Source organism: Pelophylax lessonae (genome assembly GCF_965119305.1).
Source record: "Pelophylax lessonae genome assembly, chromosome: 9".
In the NCBI taxonomy this organism is placed as follows: domain Eukaryota; kingdom Metazoa; phylum Chordata; class Amphibia; order Anura; family Ranidae; genus Pelophylax; species Pelophylax lessonae.
This window is the reverse complement of record NC_138776.1, coordinates 216506058-216521326: the sequence shown is the minus strand read 5'-3', so window position 1 is coordinate 216521326 and position 15269 is coordinate 216506058. Positions and strand designations below refer to the sequence as shown.

Genomic DNA, 15269 nt, shown 5'->3' with positions numbered 1-15269 from the left:
TAATGTGTGAATGAGCACTGCTGAGTGCTTTATCTACTGGTGCATACTCCTGCCTTCATTTTGCCTGCCTAGCCAGGCCTAACAGCACCAAAAGTATGACACAAATCCTCACAGTCCCATCACTGCATTTTAAAACATCCCACCACTCTATTCTTGGAGTGTTGAATACAGATCTGAATGCAAACCTTCCAGCAAAGCATATGACAACATGCACAAGTAGAGGTTACCTTCCATAAAAATCTGATGTAAAAACAGACAGTAGCTGCAGAGATACAGGCAGCTATATTTATGTATTTGTCCTGTAAAATCAGAGCTTGCTCCCTACCCCCTACTGTCTTCTGATCCTCCCTATTTGGCAGAAGCAAGATTAACATTTACAGGAGAAGTGGAGCTGAAAGCCTGCAAAATGTTGGCAGCATATGATGCGTTTTTCAATCCAGAGTTTACAAGTAAAACGTTAACAGATAGAGGTTTTGTACATATATTGTTTATAGGATCAGGACTATAAAAACAGAACATTTAAATATTTGTAGTCATGAAAATATAAACTATAGTGTGTGAATATGTGTTTTTTCATGGCTGCAGGAAGGAAAAAAAGGCAGAAAGTGATGCAAACTGCTGTACAAAAAATGAAGAGGATGGAACCTCAAGTGAACATAAAAAATACGAAAGCCTTTAATATATATAAATGGATAGGTTTAAAAACCAGTGACACTTCCAACAGAAAATTTTCAGATAGACAGCCTTTATTATCTCTGCTGATCCTATTCCTGTTCTACTAACTACAAGGTGGAAATGAGCTTTAATATATTCTTCAGAGATGAGCTTGGAGGTCAATTTATGTGTGTTGAGGGGCCTTGAATGATCCAGCCCAGAGATGATTGGACCAAAAAAAAAAGCGCAACTTTGAAGTTTGGATAGAGGTGTCCTCAGGGGACACCTGAACTCATCTCTAGCCTCAAACAGTAATGTCAAAAGAAATACAGAGGCTTCAAGTACATACTTACTTTTTTACAAAATCCCCAGCTCCCCTTCCATAGCCTCCTGACTGAATATGACCAAGAACCATACCAATTCCCCAGTACACTTACCAGCAAGTCAGCTCAAAAAGGAAGTCTAAAGCCTCGTACACACGCAACGAATTACCGCCGACCGGTCGTCCGTCTTTTGTCCAGAGTGGTGTCTGTTGGTTGGAATGTGCTCTAGACTGCACACAAATTTTCCCGCAAGACAGAATTCTACTTCAGAAGTGATGTCATGTGTTGTATTGCTTTCTCTGTGTTCTTTCATCTCTGAGCATGCCTAGTCTTGCTCATAAGATTTTTCCCAATCGAAATCTGTACTAATGAGACGAAAATCGGACGTGTTTTGATGGTCGACAAAAATTTTACAGCCTGCAAACCAGAATTTTTTCGGCCGAAAAGTCGGAGTCGGTTGTCGGAAGCAGCATACTAACAAGCCGAAAATCGGCAGATCGGTCGTCGGACGAAAATTCCCGGCCGAATTTCCACTCATGTGTACGGGCCTTTAGGCCGGGTTCACACTGAATTTGGAGCGGCTCACCGTAGGGTGTCCAGTGCATCTCCTTGCACTGTTTCAGGTCCCAATTTTTGACTGAATTCAGACCAGAAACAGACCAGAAGGAGCAGAGGACTTTTCTGCAAGCTGCTCCGTGGCCTACACGAAGCTATGTGAACCGGCTCCATTGAGAGCCACGCACAGTCTCCTGTCATGCAAATTGGATGCAGGGAAACACGCCTCCAATTAGCAACTGTGTGTACCCAGCCTAAATGATTTAAGAAATTTGTGTTAAAACAGAAGTCGCACTGTCATTCCAAGACACCTCTGTGTGGTTCCTATCTTTAGCCTAACAGAGGTTACAGCCAGCGGCATAAATAGCAATGAATAAGCTGAGAGTAGCTATGACTTGAAGGGGTCTCTATTCTTCACAAAGGTCCAGTAATACACCAAAATTATGGAATTAATGGCAGCTGTGGACCTCCTATGTGCATCTGCACCACACCCCAAAAAAAGAAAATGCCAACCCACTCACATTAATAACTAGAAAATGAATGGTACAAATGGGCAGGGCATTACACAAAACCGTTAAAATAAATTCTCAAGGGACTAACTAGTCAGCACAAAATGGAAGTCTAAACTGTTTAAAGCCCAACTCCAGGAAACCTAAAATGTTCCCCTTGCAGTGGGTCCTCGCCTGCACTGCAAGGGTTAACAGATCACTAAAGGCCCGTACACACGAGTCGAAATTCGGCCGGGAATTTTCGTCCAACGACTTGTTAGTATGATGCTTCCGACAACCGACTCCGATTTTTCGGCCGAAAAAAATCTGGTGTGCAGGCTATAAAAGTTTTGTCCTCCGTCAAAACACGTCCGATTTTCGTGCAGTCAGTACAGATTTCGACAGGGAAAAATCTTATGAGCAAGACGTAAAGAAAGAACACAAAGAAAGCAAACCAACACATGACATCACTTCTGAAGTAAAATTTTGTCGTGCGGGAAACTTCGTGTGCAGTCTAGGCATATTCCAACCAACAAAACACCACTCTGGACAAAAGATGGACAACCGGTCGGCGGAAATTCCTTGCGTGTGTACTAGGCTTTAGGCTCGGGGTACAGTAAAAGCACTTTTACTCCAGCAGTGGACTGTCTCTTCATGTCCACATTTCCAATTTAGGCCTGTGGACCCCTCATTGGTCTAGATGATGTCAGATGACCTTAGACAGTTAAGACGCAGTAGAAGAAACTGGATGGACTAGCCTGCAGGAGCAGAGGATCGAATAAGCAAATATGTTTTTTCAAATTCCCCAGACATAAATGAGCATTTAACCATAGCAGTGTGGGCACAGCCCCTCTGCCAGGGATAGTTTTTAGGTTTCTTTGAGTTCTGATTTAAAATCAGACTTCTTGGGCACACAGTTGTGTGAAGCCACACTGCCACGCCAGCCACCTCTGCAAAGTATGATCCCTAACTTTAGTCTAACAACATTCCCAACTTGGGACATATACTGTATAGAAGGGGTAGGCAACCTTTCAGAGGTGGAGATCTACCTGGACAAGGAAAAAATCAAAGGTCCCTGGGGTGCGGCGCCTTTTTCTTTAATTAAGTTAATTAGCAAGCCCCAAATGAAAAGTAAGGACAAGGACAGCAGAGGGTAAACTTAACAAATCGAATAAAACGAATCAAAGCCGTAGATGATTTTTTTGTTTGGGGGGGGTTAGCAGCAGGTACTAAGTAAAAGTCTTTTAAAATAAAACAAATTGCACCAAATTCATAAAGTCTGGAAAAAGGAAAAACGATGTGTAGCAAGCAATCACATCCTTAATTCTGTTTTCTCAGATCCTCTTGAAAATCGAACCTGATTTCAGTTCTGCCTTCTTCCAGTTTTTATGAATGTTTCCCAGTCAGGTTGGCTATTGTCCAGTCCCAGGCCTGGTACACACTGTCCCTGGCTGAACAAAAAATACCTGACAGATCACTACATTAACACACGCATTGTTAGTACAGCGATCTCCCCCGCTGTACTATTGTGTTCTGAACACCCCACCTGAACAGAGCGGTCAGTGCTCATAGCTATTGGAGTTCCTATCACAGGGTGGTGCACTGCAATAGCCAATCTTACTGGGTAGGTGCAAAGGGCACCATCTTGCGGAAGGCAGCACACTCACTGATCTTTTTTGTTAACCCAGCATACCAGGCAAGAGAAGCAGTACTGTGCAGAGTCCATACATACAGAACATACCTTTGAACTTCAGAATGGGGGGTAAGCCAGGGAGATAATGACTTGCGGTGTACTTAACACTGATGATAATATATGTTACATAAATACATAGTTACATAGTAGGTGAGGTTGAATAAAGACAATAGTCCATCCAGTTCAACCTGTGTAGGTGTGTGTGGCCGTAATCATCTCACATAGCCCTGAATGTTCTGATCCTTGAGATGTAAGTCTAAGAGGCTTTTGAAAGTAGCCAAATTTCCCGCAGAAACCACCTCTTGTGGTAGAGAATTCTACAATCTTGTAGCCCTAACAGTAAAGAACCCCCCACGTTGCCTGAGGTGAAAAAACGCTTCTCCTCTAATCGCATTGTATGCCCTCGAGTCCTCATGCAATCCCTTCGACTGAATAGCTGTTTTTCTATGCCAAGATCACCATTGAGATATTTATAAATTGCTATCATGTCCCCTCTCAGGTGTCTCTTCTCCAGGGAGAATAAATCAAGCGATTGCAGACGCTCTTCATAATTAAGGTCCTCCATATCCCCTAATATGTGTTGCGCTAAACCCCAAACAAATGTATATAAATGTGTACAAAGATATTTTACGTGCATATAAGACAATTCCGTGTCACAAAAAATCTCAATTAAAACGTCTATGAAAACAAAATTCCAACATAAACGTGTATAAAAATCAAATAAAAAGTCCCAATGATTGAATCCATTATGAGTAGCATAGACTTTTTAATTGAGATTTTTTGTGACACTAATTGTTTTATATGCATGTAAAATATCTTTGTACACATTTATATACTCTTGTTTGGGGTTTAGCGCAACACATATATTATCATAATTTTTGCTGGACGCTCTATAGATCCATGTGTGAGCTTCCCTGTCTTTTTTCTTCACTGAAAAATATTTTTGATACACTCGCTTTATTTACATATTTGAGCATCATAAAACAAAGTCATTTTTTCCTTTAGCGCAGAAATTCACCCACATTTGCACGGTGTACTTAACACTGCAAATAAAAGTGGGTGTGATCAAACATAATAGTGGAAGAGGCTTAAGGGCCATTGGGGAGAGAATGCGGATGGATTACAGGAGATAATCAGAGACTACAGATGAATTACAGGAGATACCCAGAGACTGCGGCTGGACAACAGGGGATAACCAGAGCCTGCAAATTGATTACAGCAGATAATCAGAGACTGCAGGTTGACTACAGCAGATAATCAGAGACTGCGGATGGATTACAGCAGATAATCAGAGACTGCGGATGGATTACAGCAGATAATCAGAGACTGCAGGTTGACTACAGCAGATAATCAGAGACTGCGGATGGATTACAGCAGATAATCAGAGTCTGCGGATGGATTACAGCAGATAATCAGAGACTGCGGATGGATTATAGGAGATAATCATAGACTGTGGATGGGCTAAAGGAGATAACCAGAAACTGTGGATTGATTACAGGAGATATGTAATGGGTTGGTGAAATTCTCGCGCTGTTTGTGAACTCCTTATCTCCTTTAATGCTGCAGGTACTGTTATTGGTAACCTACACAATACAGGAGATTACAGGAGATAATCAGAGACTGGGGACTGTAGATGGACTACAGGAGATAATCAGAGACTGCGGATAGATTACAGGAGATAACCAGAGATTGCGGGTGGACTACAGGAGATAATTAAAGACTGCGGATGGATTATATGAGATAACCAAAGACTGCAGATGAACTACAGGAGATAATCAGAGACTGCGGATGGATTCCAGGAGATAATCAGAGACTGCGGATGGATTCCAGGAGATAATCAGAGACTGCGGATGGATTCCAGGAGATAATCAGAGACTGCGGATGGATTCCAGGAGATAATCAGAGACTGCGGAAGGACTACAGGAGATAATCGTAGAATGTGTATGGAATACAGGAGATAACTAGAGACTGCGGATGGACTACAGGAGATAATTAGAGACTGTGGATAGATTACAGGAGATATCCAGAGACTGCTTATAAACTACAGAAGATAACCAGAGACTGCAGGAGATAATCAGGAGATAGTCTTGGATTACAGGAAATAATCTGTCTGTGAATGAACTACAGAAGATAATCAGAGGATGGATTACAGGAGGTAATCTGAGATTGAGGATGGACAACAGGAGATAACCAGAGACTGCGGATGGATTACAGGAGATAATCAGAGACTGCAGATGGACTACAGGAGATAATCAGAGGCTGCAGATGGACAACAGGAAAAAAACAGAGACTGCAGATAGATTACAGGAGATAATCAGAGACTGCGGATAGACTACAGGAGATAATCAGAGACTGTAGATGGATTACAGGAAATATTTAGAGACTGGGGATGGGCTACAGGAGATAACCAGAGACTGCAAATGGATTAAAGAAGTCAACCAGAGACTGCGGGAGATTACAGGAGATAATCAGAAACTGCGGATAGATTACAGGAGATAATCAGAGACTGTGGACACAACGTATTAAAGGAGATAAGCAGTGACTATGGAGGGATTACAGGAGATGACCATAGACTGCGGGTAGATTACAGGAGATAACCAGAGACTGTGGATGAACTACAGGAAATAATCAGAGACTGCGGATGGATTACAGGAGATAATCAGAGACTGCGAATGGATTACAGGAGATAATCAGAGACTGGGGATGGATTACAGGAGATGATCATAGACTGCGGATGGATTACAGGAGATGACCATAGACTGCGGGTAGATTACAGGAGATAATCAGAGACTGCGGATGAACTACAGGAAATAATCAGAGACTGCGGATGGATTACAGGAGATAATCAGAGACTGCGAATGGATTACAGGAGATAACCAGAGACTGGGGATGGATTACAGGAGATGATCAGAGACTGCGGATGGATTACAGGAGATGATCAGAGACTGCGGATGGATTACAGGAGATGACCATAGACTGCAGGTAGATTACAGGAGATAATCAGAGACTGCGGATGGATTACAGGAGATAACCAGAGACTGTGGATGAACTACAGGAAATATTCAGAGACTGCGGATGGATTACAGGAGATAATCAGAGACTGCGGGAGATTACAGGAGATAATCAGAGACTGGGGATGGATTACAGGAGATAATCAGAGACTGCGGGAGATTACAGGAGATAATCAGAAACTGCGGATAGATTACAGGAGATAATCAGAGACTGTGGACACAACGTATTAAAGGAGATAAGCAGTGACTATGGAGGGATTACAGGAGATAACCAGAGACTGTGGATGAACTACAGGAAATAATCAGAGACTGCGGATGGATTACAGGAGATAATCAGAGACTGTGAATGGATTACAGGAGATAACCAGAGACTGGGGATGGATTACAGGAGATGATCAGAGACTGCGGATGGATTACAGGAGATGATCAGAGACTGCGAATGGATTACAGGAGATAACCAGAGACTGGGGATTGATTACAGGAGATGATCAGAGACTGCGGATGGATTACAGGAGATGACCATAGACTGCGGGTAGATTACAGGAGATAATCAGAGACTGCGGATGAACTACAGGAAATAATCAGAGACTGCGGATGGATTACAGGAGATAATCAGAGACTGCTGATGGATTACAGGAGATAATCAGAGACTGCGAATGGATTACAGGAGATAACCAGAGACTGGGGATGGATTACAGGAGATGATCAGAGACTGCGGATGGATTACAGGAGATGACCATAGACTGCAGGTAGATTACAGGAGATAATCAGAGACTGCGGATGGATTACAGGAGATAATCAGAGACTGTGGATGGACTACAGGAAATATTCAGAGACTGTGGCTGGATTACAGGAGATGACCAGAGTCTGCGGACGGATTACAGAAGATGATCATAGACTGCGGATGGATTACAGAAGATGATCATAGACTGCGGATGGATTACAGGAGATGTTCAGAGACTGCGGATGGATTACAGGAGATGACCAGAGACTGCGGATGGATTACAGGAGATGTTCAGAGACTGCGGATGGATTACAGGAGATGACCAGAGACTGCGGATGGATTACAGGAGATAATTAAAGACTGCAGATGGATTATAGGAGATAATTAGAGACTGCGGATGGATTACAGGAGATGACCAGAGACTGCAGGTGGATTACACGAGATGACCAGAGACTGTGGATGGATTACAGGAGATGGCTATAGACTGCGGATGGATTACAGGAGATAATTAGAGACTGTGGATTTATTACAGGAGATAATCAGAGACTGTGGATGGATTACAGGAGATGACCAGAGACTGTGGATAGATTACAAGAGATAACCAGAGACTGCAAATGGATTACAGGAGATAAGCAGAGAATGGAGATGGATTACAGGAGATAAACAGACACTGTGAATGGAGTACAGGAGATGGCCAGAGGCTGTGGTTGGATTACAGGAGATAACTCAGAGAGTACGGATGGATTACAAGAGATAACCAGAGACTGCGGATGGATTACAGGAAATAATCAGAGATACAGGAAATAATCAGAGACTGGAGATGGATTATAGGAGATAATAAGAGACTGCGGACACAACGTACTACAGTAGATAACTAGAGACTGTGGATGGATTACAGGAGATAAACAGAGACTGGGAGGGCCACTATTATCACGCCACCTATTCCTCTATTGCCCGAGGTGTGAGTGTGCTAGTCCACAAGACCCTTTGTTTTACGCTCCTGGACTTACACTCTGACCATGAGGGAAAGTTTGTGGTTATTCACACTGTTATTACCAACGTGCCTATGATAGTGGTTGGGTTTTATATTTCCCGCCAGCTTTAATCTCTCTGCTAACTAAAGTTTCTCAGTTTATGGCAACCTTCTCTACTGAAAACATAGTTTTGGTAGGAGATTTTAACATGGCACCTTGCCCTCATGTGGATAGTCTCCACTCTTTAGATGGGCTTCCACTTTTGTCTTCACTGATGTTTGTAGATGGAAATATTCACTCCAGAGGAGCTACACTTGTCAATCTGCCACATATGCGGCCATGTCACATATAGCTCTGCCCCCCCCCCTCCCCCAAAGCACCTTGTCCCCATGTTGAGGGCATGTGGGCTGATATGTTCCAGGAGGGGGGCACTCGCTCGTCCACCCCCTTTCCTGACCAGCCGGGCTGCATGCTCGAATAAGGGCCTGGTATAGATTTTGGGGTGGTTCCCCTCAAAATCCATACCAGACCTAAGGGTCTGATCCCACCCCCCCCCCCAAGTAAATGAGTATAGGGTACATTGCACCCCTACCCTTTCACCCCCAAAAAAGCATTGTAGTGTAAATAAGAACGAGAGATGGTTTTTGACAAGTCCTTTACAGTGGTGATTGAAGGTTTGGGCACCCCAGGTAAAAAATTGTATTAATGTGCATTAAGAAGCCAAGGAAAGATGGAAAAATCTCAAAAAGGCATCAAATTACAGATTAGACATTCTAATAATATGTCACCAAAAGTTAGATTTTATTTCCATCATTTACACTTTCAAAATAACAGAAAACAAAAAAAAATGGCGTCTGCAAAAGTTTGGGTACCCTGCAGAGTTAATATCTTGTACTTCCCCCTTTGGCAAGTATCACAGCTTGTAAGCGCTTTTTGTAGGCAGCCAAAAGTCTTTCAATTCTTGTTTGAGGTATCTTTGCCCATTCTTCCTTACAAAAGTCTTCCAGTTCTTTGAGATTTCTGGGCTGTCTGTCATGCACTGCTCTTTTAAGGTCTATCCATAGATTTCCAATTATGTTGAGGTCAGAAGATTGTGAAGGCCATGGCAAAACCTTGAGTTTACGCCTCTTGATGTAATCCCCCGTGGATTTCGAGGTGTGTTTAGGATCGTTATCCATTTGTAGAAGCCATCCTCTCTTTAACTTCAGCTTTTTCACAGATGGCATTAAGTTACCATCCAAAATTTGCTGAAATTTTATTGAATCCATTTTTCCTTCTACTCGTGAGATGTTCCCTGTGCCACTGGCTGCAATACAACCCCAAAGCATGATTGATCCACCCCCATGCTTAACAGTTGGACAGAGGTTATTTTCATCAAATTCTGTGCCCCTTCTTCTCCAAACGTACTTTTGCTAATTCCGGCCAAAAAGTTCAATTTTAACCTCATCGGTCCACAGAACTTGTTTCCAAAATGCATCAGGCTTGTCTATATGTTCATTTGCAAAGTTCAAATGCTGATTTTTGTGGTGAGGACGTAGAAGAGGTTTTCTTCTGATGACTACGTTGCAATGGTTTTGCACAGGGCAGCTCTGATCCTCTTAATCTCGGGTCCTCCGCTGGGAACTCATGGCTCCTCAACCTTGACCAGTGCCTCCAATAGCAACCTGCTAGCTATGATTGACAGCAGTGAGAGCCAATGGCCGAGGTTCTCGTGCACATCGCTGGATTGAGAGGGCTCAGGTGAGTATTGGGGGGACTGTGGGGGGGGGGGCAGCACACAAAACATTTTTTTTACCTCCATGCATAGAATGCATGAAGATAAAAAACCTTCAGCCTTTACAACCATTTTAAATGAGAAGCTCATTCTTCACAGATTCTCAATTGGATTTAGGTCTGGACTTTTACTAAGCAATTCTAACACATGAATATACTTTGATCTAAACACTCGATTGTAGCTCTGGCTGTATGTTTTGGGTCATTGTCCTGCTGGAAGGTGAGTGAACCTTTGCCCCAGTCTCAAATCTATGGAGTGATCGGGATCCTGTGACAGGGAACTATCGGTGACAGCCCAATCAGTGTGCTGGGAGTGCATAGTGAGCATGCTCTTAGCACATAAGGATACATACAGTATAGGCAAAGGATGACTGATAATGCAGAGCTCCGCTTGAAAAAAAAAAAATTTCAAAGTCAGCAGCTACAAATACTGTAGCTGCTGACTTTTAATATAAGGACACTTACCTGTCCAGAGATCCCATGGTTTCGGCACCCCAAGCCGATTCGTCCACCGGCTTTGGGTACAGGCGCCGGCGTTACAAGTAAGGGAAACCAGCAGTGAAAATGTCGCTATGTTCACTCTCCTGCACGATTAGTCTCAACGTGGTGTCAAACTCCTATCTTGACATTTTACTACATGTGGATAATGTGCTCCTCACTGCCCTCAAAAGACTGGAGACGTCCGATATGGCTGTAAGTATAGGAAACAAGGAAGGCGCGTAGGCCTAGTGCATTATCCTAAAACATGTTTTATTAAATGGTATAAAATGGAGGTGAATGTACTCACAAACCAATGCTTGCATCATAGCTTAGACATAACATCATCTGCCTAATTCCATATACGTAAATTCACAATGCTCCTAGACACATCGGCTAACGCATTTCGAGGTTACCCGCTTCTTCAGAGCCTTGTTTGGATGACTACTGGTATAGCTGAAGGACTCTTGTGGTCAAATTCCGTGCCTCTCAGCCTGTTGCTGTCACTTTGCAGATCCTCCTCTCGTGTCTAAAACATGTTTTGAGGATAATGCGCTAGGCCTATGTGCAGAGGCGTAACTAGAACCTTCAGGGCCCCCGGTGCAAAAAAACATTAAGGGCCCTCCGGACCCCTGGACAGGACCCTTCCCTTCAAGCTTGGTGCTCTTCCCACTGATCCTGGGGCCCTTTACTCTCATTGTGGGGCCCTTTATTACAGTCCTGCAGCAGGACCCTTTCACAAGTTCTGCAGTGAGCCCCCTTCCTGCCATCTTTGGGTCTCCCCACGGTGGTGGAATGCCAAGGCCCGGTTGCAAGTGTGACCTTTGCGATCCTTGAAGTTCACCCACTGGTGTCAGTAGTTTTTATTTTTTGGTATTTTAATTATATTATTTTTTATCATTTTATTTTATTTTTTTACAATGTCACTGACTATGACTCTGTCCATTCAGAAAAGGAAGGAGCTGGTAAATTACATATTTACCGACCCCTTCCTGATTCTCTATGGTGACACATCCCCTGCAGTAGCTGGCAGGAGAGGGAAGGCAGCACAGTGGGGGGGGGGGGCACCAGGAGAGCACAGGGGCCTAGAGACAGCAGAACACAAGTGAACTGGATAGGAGAGCGGCGGGGGCAGCATACAGAGGAACCAATCTCCTCCAATTTCCTCCTGCAGCTACAGGAGGAAAAAGTAGGACAGTGATTTCTCTACATGCTGCCCCAGCTGCCCCTCCTATCCAGGTGTACAGGGTACAGGGCACATGTGGCAGTGGAGGGTGCAAACATGGCGCCATGGGGGTACTGGAGCATGAACTTCCTATTATAGGATGACAACGCTTCGTCACTGTCTCCTGATCATTCCAATTTGTCACCCTGTCACATGCTCTCCCAGTGGAGGATACATGTGGCTGGGCTACAGGCACGTTGTCACCATCAGGAAACGTGCCCTAAGAAATAAAATGCAAAAGTCGCTGCATCATGATTACATATGAAGTGGTTGTAAAGAGGACGCAGAGGATGAGCAGTGCTGAGACGCCACATAGAAGCAAAGATAGAGGAAACTTATCTTAATCACTTGCCGACCATCCGCCACATTTTTACAGCGGCAGGCTGGCTAAGCTGCGCAAAACGACATAGCTCTACGTCAGTCGCACGCGTGGTCGTCCACTAGGCACCGGGGATGCCGATGCACAGGGATGGCGGCCGTGATTGGTGCCGGGCACTCGCGATAGCTCCCCGCTGAGAGAGAAGAACGGTCAGCTGTTGTAACCACAGCTGACCGTTCTTCTCTCTGAAATAATCACAGAGCACCGGTGATCCTTCTATATAGGATCACAGGTCTCTATGGTCATTTCACAAGCCCATCCCCCAAACAGTTAGTAAACACTCCCCTAGGCTCACAATTAACCCTTTGATCACCCCTAGGTTAACCCTTTCCCTGCCAGTGTCATTATTACAGTAACAGTGCATATTTTTAGCACTGATTACTGTAGTAATGTCACTGGTCCCCCCCAAAAGTGTCAAAAAAGTCAGTTAGGGGTCCGATCTGTCTGCCGCAATCATATCTCCCAACTTTTGAACTTCAGAATGAGGGACACTTGAGGGAGAAAGTGACCGACAATGTCAGTGGCGACTGGTGCTCAAAATTTTTGGGGGGCGCATACAGAAAAATGTAATAGGCATTGCTTTGCGGCAAAAAACGCTGTAAAAAATTGCGTGACTTTGAGGTCACAAAAGTGTGAAAGGGGCCTTCAGTAATCAAGGTATAGTGTGCTCCCTTCAATGCAGAGTGACCAGCGTGCCCCCTTTCCATGCAGAGTGACCAGCTTGCCCCCTTTCCATGCAGAGTGACCAGCGTGCCCCCTTTCCATGCAGAGTGACCACAGCATGCCCCCTTCAATTCAGAGTGACCACAGCGTGCCCCCATCAATGCAGAGTGACCACAGCGTGCCCCCTTTCAATGCAGAGTGACCACAGCGTGCCCCCTTTCAATGCAGAGTGACCACAGCATGCCCCCTTTCAATGCAGAGTGACCAGCTTTAGCCCCCTGTCAATGCAGAGTGACCACAGTATGCCCCCTTCAATGAAGACTGACCACAGTGTGCCCCCTTTCAATGCAGACTGACCACAGCGTGCCCTCTTTCAATGCAGAGTGACCACAGCGTGCCCTCTTTCAATGCAGAGTGACCACAGCGTGCCCTCTTTCAATGCAGAGTGACCACAGCGTGCCCCCTTTCAATGCAGAGTGACCACAGCGTGCCTCCATTCAATGCAGACTGACCACTGCGTGCCCCCTTTCAATGCAGACTGACCACTGCGTGCCCCCTTTCAATGCAGAGTGCCCACAGCGTGCCCCCTTCAATGCAGAGTGACCACAGCGTGCCCCCTTTCAATGCAGACTGACCACAGCGTGCCCCTTTCAATGCAGAGTGACCACAGCGTGCCCCCTTTCAATGCAGAGTGACCACAGCGTGCCCCCTTCAATACAGAGTGACCACAGGGTGCCCCCTTTCAATGCAGACTGACCACAGCGTGCCCCCTTTCAATGCAGACTGACCACTGCGTGCCCCCTTTCAATGCAGACTGACCACTGCGTGCCCCCTTTCAATGCAGAGTGCCCACAGCGTGCCCCCTTCAATGCAGAGTGACCACAGCGTGCCCCCTTTCAATGCAGACTGACCACTGCGTGCCCCCTTTCAATGCAGACTGACCACAGCGCGTCCCCTTTCAATGCAGAAAGACCACAGCGTGCCCCCTTTCAATGCAGACTGACCACAGCATGCCCCCTTCAATGCAGAGTGACCACAGCGTGCCCCCTTTCAATGCAGAGTGACCACAGCGTGCCCCCTTTCAATGCAGACTGACCACAGCGTGTCCCCTTTCAATGCAGAGTGACCACAGCGTGCCCCCTTTCAATGCAGAGTGACCACAGCGTGCCCCCTTTCAATGCAGAGTGACCACAGCGTGCCCCCTTTCAATGCAGAGTGACCGCAGCGTGCCCCCTTTCAATGCAGAGTGACCAGCCTCTGGCTCTAATCAGGTGATTCAGAAAAAAAAAAACCATTGAACTCCATGCGTCCGGCGCCCCGCATGTAGATTAGGGATCTGAACGCATGGATAGGGGGGCGGCGCCCCTGCGCCCCCAACGCATCGGCCGCCACTGGACGACGCGCTATGTACAGAGTATAGGCTTCTGGTATGTACAGAGTACAGGAGAGTGCTAGGCACACCTTAGCTATAACTTCTGCACCTCCCCCCCCCCTACACACAGCCCTCTCTCCTCTGCCCTCATCACTTTTCTGTAACTGACTCTTCTATCCACTGCAGTCCCAGCTTCCTTTACCCTTTCAGTGCACTATACACACTCATTCTTGGCTCCTGAATTCCTCCAGCAGGTAGGAGATAAGGATTAGGGTGCAGCTCACCCCCCTCCTCCCGTTGAACGCGCTGCAGTCAACCAGTCCAGCACTTGTCCCGACTCTAGTGCAGAGTATGGAAGTGGTTGAAAGAGCCGTGAGAGAGATTTTACTTTCATTTCAACTAGTGAAGTGCAAGGCTAACTGACGCTGAAAAAACCCCTGAGGAGGGAAATAGAGAACTGATCCTGACCCTTTGCAACTTTGTCCCAGCGCTCTTTTCTTATACACTGCTTGCCTGAAAAAGGGGGCGGGTCTGGGTAGCAGTCCCGCCCATACCCGACATCACAGCTTGGATTTGACAGCTGAAGTCTGTTATCCTGGCTGCACAGCGCACACCTCGCTGGCTTGTCCACCAATCCCACCCTATGCTGGATGTTCACACTGCTGCCTGCAGGTCCTATTGAGGTAAAAGTTTTAATCAACAGGATTAATGCGGGACAACACGCCTGTACAGCGGGACATAGGTCTGAATGCGGGAAAGTCCCTCCCAATCCGGGACTGTTGGGAGGTATGGCTGCAATGTCGCAGTCCCGCTAAAAATCGCAGATTGCCACCATTACTAGTAAAAAAAAATAAAATAAATAGAAATGACATAAATCTTTCCTCTAGTTTGTAGACGCGATAACTTTTGCGCAAACCAATCAAAATACACTTATTGGGATTTTTTTTTTAAATCAAAA

General features: G+C 45.4%; 1 protein-coding gene across 1 annotated transcript in view; it reads right to left on the bottom strand.

The window, feature by feature from the left end:
* Positions 1–15269, bottom strand: part of LOC309563331 (uncharacterized protein) — a gene marked incomplete at its 3' end in the record, with an annotated part of 417962 nt that overhangs the window by 279800 nt on the left and 122893 nt on the right. The window lies entirely within an intron of this gene.